At 40.3% G+C, this 8,871-nt stretch overlaps 1 pseudogene; it reads left to right on the top strand.

Annotated features, from left to right (window-relative positions):
- Window positions 1–4,399: 4,399 nt before the first annotated feature.
- On the top strand, window positions 4,400–5,432 carry LOC135933706 (aldo-keto reductase family 1 member A1-B-like; annotated as a pseudogene).
- The last annotated feature ends 3,439 nt before the right edge of the window (window positions 5,433–8,871 follow it).

The following is an 8,871-nucleotide window of genomic DNA, read 5'->3' as shown; positions in this document are numbered from 1 at the left end:
CTGATTACATTCAGTCTTAACACATCTAATCTTCTCAGATTTCCTAGAATAATGCACATGCATGTACACGTTTATGAATGTGACTTTTCCCCTGCTTCAGATCAACTACAGAATCTTTTCAAGTATGATAAGCAGATTGCTTATCAGGTTTATCACAGGAGACTAGTGTGTGTTTTAATCAGCCTTAGTGCCCTCAACAACTCTGAATGCTAAGTGAGAAGTTTTCAGAAAAACTTTGTTGTAATTTATTCTAGTTTCGGTGAGCCATCGTTTTAATCTTCTCCAGTAAACTTAGTAAAAGCAGTAAAAGAAGTAAGAGAACACGATGAAACTTTCCAGCATCTGGAGGAAGTTGCTGAAATAGCTGGACAGTAATGAGACGACAACATAGACATTTTGCTGAGGCAGGTAGGAATCTTCACACCAATTAATAATAAAATCACACACGCACACACCTACACACCCAACCCTGCATATCCCATGCTCTTCTTATTATGAAACTGATTTTAATTCATGCTCAGAGGGTGTTGAGCTCTCATAAGAAAACCTACAACAGTTGCCAAAAAAAGGTCAAAGAAACTTGAAAGGGCATCAGTCCCCAACCTTATCCACTCACACATGATTTAGTTCCTGTGTCTGCATGCAGGGGCTACTCCACAGATCAAAGTGGGACAAGGGTAAAGGTCCTGTGGCAATAAAGTCAGATTGGTAGTTTACTAGAATAATAAATGACCTGAGGTCAGTGAAAGGGGACACGTTAATGATATGCAGCGCATAGAGTCCATGTAGGAGAAAAATCTGTGTAGGAAGTTTGTACGCAAATGTGTGCGTTTGTATATATTTTGCATTTATTAAAATTTCATCAGTATAGGATCCTGTGTCCTGAAGGCTGAATAGTTCTGATTTATTTTGAAAATTTACAACTATTTGGTTTTACTGTTTTATTAAAGAAGCTCCGCACGTGTGCACATGTACAGGCACCATTTAGAGGTATAAGATGAAAAGATGAAAGCCTGTAAAGTATTAAAAAAAATACCCACTACCATTTTTGTCTGGATTTATTTAAAGCCACGTGAAAAATAAAGTTTTCAAGGGCTCTCTGTAGTCCTCCAACTAAGTACACCCTATGATTCAATAGCTTGTAGAACCACCTTTAGCAGCTATAACTTGAAGTAATCATCTTTTCTGTGACTTTATCATCTCTCACTGCTCTTCTTTACCATGTTGCATCAATTCATTTAAGTTTTTCATTTCATTTGTTTATGCACAGCTGTCCTAAGATTAAAAGAAAATAAAAGGCTTGCTGCTAATTATTTAAGGCTCATTATTCTACAAACAGGAGACAATAAAGAAATTGAGAATCCTTTAATATGTGCATTATTATAGGAAAATTGAATATGCACTTATTTGCGTTCTCGCTGAGAGCAGGCTAAGAAGACCAATATCGTGAATTGTAGGTATTTACATTTTATATAAAACTAATGCCAGCAGCTGTTTACCTTCAATAACCTTGAACATAGGAAGATGAAAAACACAAGGCTGTTGTTGGCTGTTTGCAGTGGTAACAGTTATTCTTGTAGGAGTGCACGCCAAACTTTTTCCTGGAGTCTTCTCATCAAATTGAGGTTGCAGATATCAAGCAGGTGCAGGTGACTAGGTCTAGCCAAGAAGTATTCCAGCACATAATCACCATTATAATAATGATTTTTTGGGTTTGCACAGCCAACATATTCCCACAACATCCAGTCTATGTTAAGCCTGGAAAGGGGTAAGCTCCTCGCCTAATTTTCAGCAAGAAAGTAAATGAGTGTAAAAAGAGCTTTATCAGCTCATATAACTCTAATAGGAAAAAATCGATGATTTGATGACGTAACAACCAGATTGTGTGTACAGAGGCTATAATATATGCTTTTCTTCAACTTTTTATCTGCTACCATTATCAAGATTCCTTTAACAGATGCAATGTTTACCTTCTGCGAAAGACCTGCAGGGAAAGTGAAATTCATTTAGAAGCACCAACATTTACAACTGCTGACTTTACTGAATTTATTAAGCTAATTTACTTCGCATGGCTGCTTTGTACTATATTCAGTTTTTCACATAGTACTTTCATGGTACTGTTTGTTTTCATAGTATTGTTTGTTGATGTATATTTATAGAGCACTTTTATTCAATTTTTTCAATTTAACACATTTTTTTCCTTAAAACACTTTTAGTTCTAAACTATATAATTTAATCCTTTATAAAATCCGTAAATCTTAAGAGGAAGTGGTGCCAGAAGATATTGCTTCTTTCTGGTTGTAGTGTGAACACCTGAATGGCGTACAAGGAGAAATGGTCAGAGACCACATACTCTGCAAGCGGAGGTCAAAGAGCAGTGTGTGTGTGTGTGTGTGTGTGTGTGTGTGTGTGTGTGTGTGTGTGTGTGTGTGTGTGTGTGTGTGTGTGTGTGTGAGGCTTGGTGAACAGACGTTTAGAAAGACAGGAATTACTGAGAGTATTTGTAACATTAGAGGTGAGAAGAGGTTATACAGCCTAGCGAGCAGCAGTTTTGAGTAATGAACAGTGAACTGGTTTAGGTCAAAGGTTACTAGCTCTGGGCAAAGTAACCTCGAACCTGTTCTCTAGCAGATTTGTGGCTTTGCAGAGCGGTAAAAACCCCACCCCGCTAAATCTTTAATACCTGCTGCCTCATAGAATCAGAGGTATGATAGATTGGACTAGTGCTGAGTAGGTGACTGCCATCTGGGAGTGTGTGATACAGAGAGGAGTGATTGACTGGAATTTAGAGGAAACTGGCCCGACTGTGTGGTCTGACAGGGACTGATAGCCTTTGTAACATCATTCTGGGTCACAGCAGGGGAGGTCTACACTCTGCCTGGGAGGTCAGGAGGGAAGTACAGCAGCAGTGCGGGTGAAGGGATATAGATGGCTGTTCTGAGAGGATTATAGAGAAGTTTTTATTAACGGAGTTTTGGCGCATTTATAGAGGTGAAAAACATTTCAAGTGCAGAGTGCGAGCAGCTTATCACAGATAGGTTTCATCAGATTTGAGACCATCATCAACAAAAACGTGGACTTTAACTTCAGAGACTGCTGTTTCTACCCTGATACTGAATGTTTAGTTTAACTCTCATTGTTCTACAGTCCTAACCACAAGTGCATACAAAAACCTTAGCATTGTATCCAAATTTTTTGACTCTGTTTATGTCCTGCTCTTCATGAGATCACATTATTAGCTAAATGTTTGGAAGGAAAATGTGCAACGTCAAATCTCAGTTGAGGACTTGAAATCATCTGGTGCTTGAGCTCATACTCGGATTAACAGATTATAATTGGTTAATACAAATGTATTTCAATCTCACAAGCTACCACAGAACAATATAAATACACCAGAGTGCACAGTGAAGTTAGAAAGATTTTGTAAAGAGGACTGTCAAGTGGAGGCCAAGAAATCCCTAAACACAGAACATGCTATCATTAACCCCAACACTCCAAGGTAGCTGTTGCTTCTTTTGCCTCTGGCTCTCTTCAGTGGTCCAGCTGACTGATCACTCAGGTTGCATTACCACCAATCACAGCAGTGAACACTGGAACATCCACAGGTTGTTCAGTCTTACTCAAATGTCAACCCGTTGATAATTCAGTTGCTTTGGATTCCAACGTCAGAGTTCATGTTAAGATTCTGGTTTTGACTTTTAGAGCTGCACGGACAAGCAGTTTGTACATCAATGAACTTTTACATCCGTACATCCCCAGGAGGTCCCTGAGCTCTTGTGCCTGCAGCTGGCTGTGCAACTTACAAGGCTGAGAACTAAAAGGAGAAAGGGCAAGTGTGGCTCCCAGACCCTGAGACTCTCCCACTGAGCCTGAGATCTTCGAACTTGAAATTTTGCTTTTGGCTCATTTTTTGATGCTCAAGCATTTTTGTTGTGAAGCACTTTGGGATATTTATCTTGAAAGGTGCTATATAAATACAAATGTTACTTACACTGTACACACCTGTTTTTCATCTTCCCACTTACATGCTGTACTTAAAGTCTTTTCTGTCCACTTTCCCCAGATCATTTCAGCTGCCAAAGTGATAATGTCAGGCTTCTTAGGATTTCGCCTCATTCATCCACGTGTATTAGATTACTTACCTTTCGTCTTGTCTGTGCTCCTTATGACCCCTCCAGTGTGTGTGATTGCTGCTTTGTAGCCTGTCTCACTGTAATTCAGTAAGAGGAAAAAGATGTTCATGAAAATGTTAGCTCACATGCCTATGCAAGTACATTATAAATACTACTTTGTTGCACATCCCCCTTTATTATAATAAACCTATGATAATTTTACAGCATGCAGTCACTGAAGTGTCAGCTACTAAAGCAGACGCTGTGTCGTTTGTGTGTCGGTTTCGGCAGCAGGGTGCTTCTGAGAGGCATGAATGACTTTGCAGTTCTTAACACAGAGCGCAAGATGCCCCTCATTGGACTGGGAACATGGAAGAGTGAGCCTGGAAAGGTGAAACAAGGAGTTATTTGGGCACTGGAAGCTGGGTATCGCCACATTGACTGTGCATCCATCTATGGCAATGAGGCTGAGATTGGAGAAGCCCTGCAGGAAAAGCTCGGACCCGAAAAGTCCCTAAGAAGAGAGGATGTGTTCATCACATCCAAGCTGTGCAACATCAAGCACCATGCAGATGATGTCGAGCCAGCCCTCCTGAAGACCCTGAAGGACATGAAGCTTGAATACCTGGACCTCTACCTCATCCACTGGCCTTACGCCTTTCTACGAGGAGACGTTCCTTTCCCCAGAAAGGAGGATGGCACCTTGCTATATGATGACACAGACTACAAGCTGACCTGGTCTGCCATGGAGAAGCTGGTGGGAAAGGGTCTTGTCCGAGCCATTGGCTTGTCCAACTTCAACAGCAGGCATGATGACATCCTGTCGGTTGCCAGTGTCAAACCAACTGTCCTTCAGGTAGAGTGCCACCCCTATCTGGCCCAGGTAGAGCTGTTGGCCCACTGTCGGGATCAGGGCCTGGTGATGACGGCCTACAGTCCAGTGGGGTCTGCTGATCGAGCCTGGAAACATCCGAACTAACCCGTCCTACTGGAGGAGCCTGTAATCTCTTCCCTTGCTGAGAAATGTAAAAAGTCTCCAGCTCAGATTCTCCTGAGGTGGCAGACACAACGTAGAGTCGTAACAATCCCTAAGAGTGTGACCGAGTCCCGCATCAAAGAAAACATACAGGTGTTCGACTTTACCCTTGAAGCAGAAGAAATGAAAAATATTGCAGCACTGACCAGAGGCTGGCGCTACATCGTACCAATGATCGAAGTGGAGGGAAAGTGCGTTCCCAGGGATGCCGGATATCCCTTCTACCCTTTCAATGACCCATATTGACAACTCACACTACAGCCTGAATTTGTGCCTTCAACAACCCCATCAACTCACCTTCCCACATCACTGATAAATGTTCCTGGGTCCTGCCATCGAAGTTTGTCTTTAGATTTTGTTCAATTCTGCACTTGCTGTTAGAGTAATTCAAGTTACTATTGGTGGTTGAGACTGAAAAACTGGTAACTGTGAACACACCGTACAGTATGTCTTAATTTTTTAATAAACATTGTTACTTCCCTTGCAAAAAATAAAAAATAAAAAAAAATAATAATAATAATGAACCTATGAAATTGTGTCCGTCTGGTTTAGGGGTCTTTCTGTCTCGGTGTCAGCATACGCAGTGAGTACAGTCCATTTATATCAGCTGTTTTGCTTGTGCACTACAGCGAGGTCACATGTGATACCACAGAAGGTAAAGATGAGTATAACTTGATTTATTTGTTTTGGTTTACCACCTCTCTTCCACACTGCTCTTGGCTTTCCTTTGGTTAGGACCCAGGAACTGCCACACCATTCAAGGCCCCTACAGACTCCTTTTGAGGTCAGTGTCCTGTACAGGCTTGCCAAGTGTCAAATGAAAGAGGGAGAGACTTGATGTTTAGAAGGATGCATTGATTTTAAACGGTTTAAGGTATCTTAATTTTTAATAAGACTTGGATATGACTTTTTTTTCCGCTGTTAGCCTAACAGTTGGCTCTAAGCACCGCTAAGTTAACTGAGTACTCAATTGTTATTTCCTGGAGTGAAATGAGCTATAGAGGCAGGAGATGTTGCTCCTCTCAAGATTCTTTGTGTACCAGGTAATGCTGATGAGCAGGCCACAGTGGCTGTACTGCCAGAAGCCCAAATTAAATGTGATGTAACGCGATCCAGAGTTGTTTCCTCAGGTGTTACATTTTGTTTTGGATTGTCATTTTTAAGTTGGAGTTTCCGGGTTGTTTCTCATTGTTATTTAGTTTTCACTCTTGTGGTTTCTCTTGAGGTTATCTTCATTATTTACCAAACTCACCTGCAGAGTAAATATGCTACATCAGTCCACTGCTGTAAAAGAGCTAAAAACATTTCTCTGAATATAGTCAGGTACAATGTAAAAGAAAAAGAGAAAAGAAAAAGAAGCTAAAGACAGTTTAACAGCCCTGCATTTCTGCCTTCAACACTCAGGTATTCTTCACAAGGACAGCATGCCACACGAGAAGATTATGTCGAGAGAAATTTTAGTAGATTAAACCTGGATTATTCTCAGGTTGAAATGAATTATAATAACCCTGAACAGTGTAAGTGTCATGGATTTGGGGAAAAAATCATGCACTAAATGTTGCATGCTAGATAAAACTTTTCACTAAAGTCGCTATAAATCATTGTCTTGTAAGCTAGTAAAGTGGAAAAATGTTGTTAATGGGAGTGATAACATTCTGTGTGCTACACAAGAATCGAGGATATGGATTGCCATGTGTCAAATGCGAGTTATCTCTTTCTATAATCATGGCCAATGAAAAAAGCATAAAGACTATATAAAAATGCTTTTGGAAACACGAAAAGCAAATAACCATTTGTTACAACCAGTAACAAATGCCAGTGCATTAGCATGCGGTGGGGACAGGCTCACCGAAATTGGACACTGGAAAAACACTGTGTGATGTGATGGGTTTCGATTTCTGCGGAGACATTCAGATGATTGGGTTAGAATTTGGCCTAAACAACAATAAAGCGTCAACAAAGATTCCTGCTTTGTATCAGCAAGTCAGGCTGGAGGTGATAGCATAAAGGAGTGGGGCAGATTTTCTTTGGCAAACTTTGAGCCCCAATTCAGCAACAACTAATGTTCTTGATTGTCCCTGAGTTAAAATTTTGTATAACCACCTTTACTCTTCAACGCAGGCAAGCTTTCTTGTCATTTCTTAAAGCAGTCTTTAGGAATAGTTCTTCAGACTTCTTGAAGGACATTCAAAGTTCTTCTTTGGATATTGGCTGGTTTTTAATCTGTTCTCTGTAAAGGTGATCCCATGTTGCTTCAACATTGTCAAGCTCTGGGTGCTCTTCTTCTGTCCTCCACTTGTCCAGTTTCCTCAAATTTAGTAAGGCCGCACTACCGAGATGTTTTCAGCTAGAAGTTCTTTACAAATAACCTTTTCTCTGCAAAAACTACTATTGTGTCTGTCAAGCTGTTATCTCTGGTAGATTCAACAAAAGAATTTGGAACAAATTATGTGTTTATATGTGCTAAAAATAATATTTAAAACTTTACTAAATTGTCTGGTATGTGTATACAAAACATTGGTTCATCCCTTGAGTTTGGTGTCTTTTTATGCTTGAATGATTTATAAATCAGTTTTAAGTCGTTTTAAGTTGATTAAAGAACAAAAGATAACGCTAAAGAAAAGCTTCAAAAAATCCAAAGAACTATTGGTGAAGAGCACTTTGAATATTTCTGAAGCTGAGATTCAAACAGGGGTTTTCAACTCTTTCTTTTTGCAGGTTTAAGGGCAGAACCTGCAGGTCAGTGTCAATAGGTCGGGTAAGGACAGATTAGCAACCAAGCAAACAACATATCAAAGGTAAGAGACCCGAATTACTCTAACCCTGTAGTCTGGTAAGGACTGCTGGTGACAATAGATGTGCCAGAGGAAATTGGGGCAGCCACACCTAATCCTGGGTGGATGTGAACATAGTTAATCACTCACACATTCACATGTGCAGAGGTAGAGAGAGAGAGTGGCAGTAAACACCTGAGAGGACAGGAGGACCATGACAGTTATATCCAATATTGAGCCATCAAACTTCTCCCTAAACAGCCAACTCATTGCATAAAGTGAAAGTTTCCTCATTAGTATCACTGGCTGCATATAATATCTAAATGAACAAACCAGGCAGATAATGTTAATCATCATAAGCCTATTAGTGCATTTAAGCCAATATGCAATTAAAAGCTGCAAGTGATGTTGTGATGCAATGAAAGAAATCAATCCAACATTACCAATTAAATTGTGTGAATATGATGTCATTGGGACATTTTGCACTAATTTACGGCCATGCCCTTTCAGTCTGAGATGTTAATCCATTTGTAATAAAGCTAATCAACAACGCAGTAATGAATGAGTGGTTATTGTAGTCTCTCGTGTGGGAATAAAAAAATTGTCTCTATTTCCTCTCTCTCGTTCTTTAAGCCCACTTCCTTTTTTTTCTTTTCTTACCTACATCTGCATTCCTACTCTCTACTCCTTCAGTCTCCCTCTCTCCTCCACACCCACCGCGTAAAGCTTATAAATCACATAGTGAAAGACTGACCCCTTTGGGAATGTCTCAACCTGAGGCTCGGAGCAAGGGTAGCTCACCAGAGATGCTAGTCTTTGTTCTGAAAGCACATCACCAGGGAATATTTACATGAAGGGCACAGATCCCTATCATCCCAACTTGAAAGAAGGGAAGAAAGGGCTATACTCAGAGAAATAGTCCAAGGACAATAAAAGGCTACAATAACAG

This window comes from Pelmatolapia mariae, linkage group LG22 (assembly GCF_036321145.2).
Source record: "Pelmatolapia mariae isolate MD_Pm_ZW linkage group LG22, Pm_UMD_F_2, whole genome shotgun sequence".
Lineage (NCBI taxonomy): Eukaryota > Metazoa > Chordata > Actinopteri > Cichliformes > Cichlidae > Pelmatolapia > Pelmatolapia mariae.
This window is presented reverse-complemented; position numbering and strand designations above follow the sequence as displayed.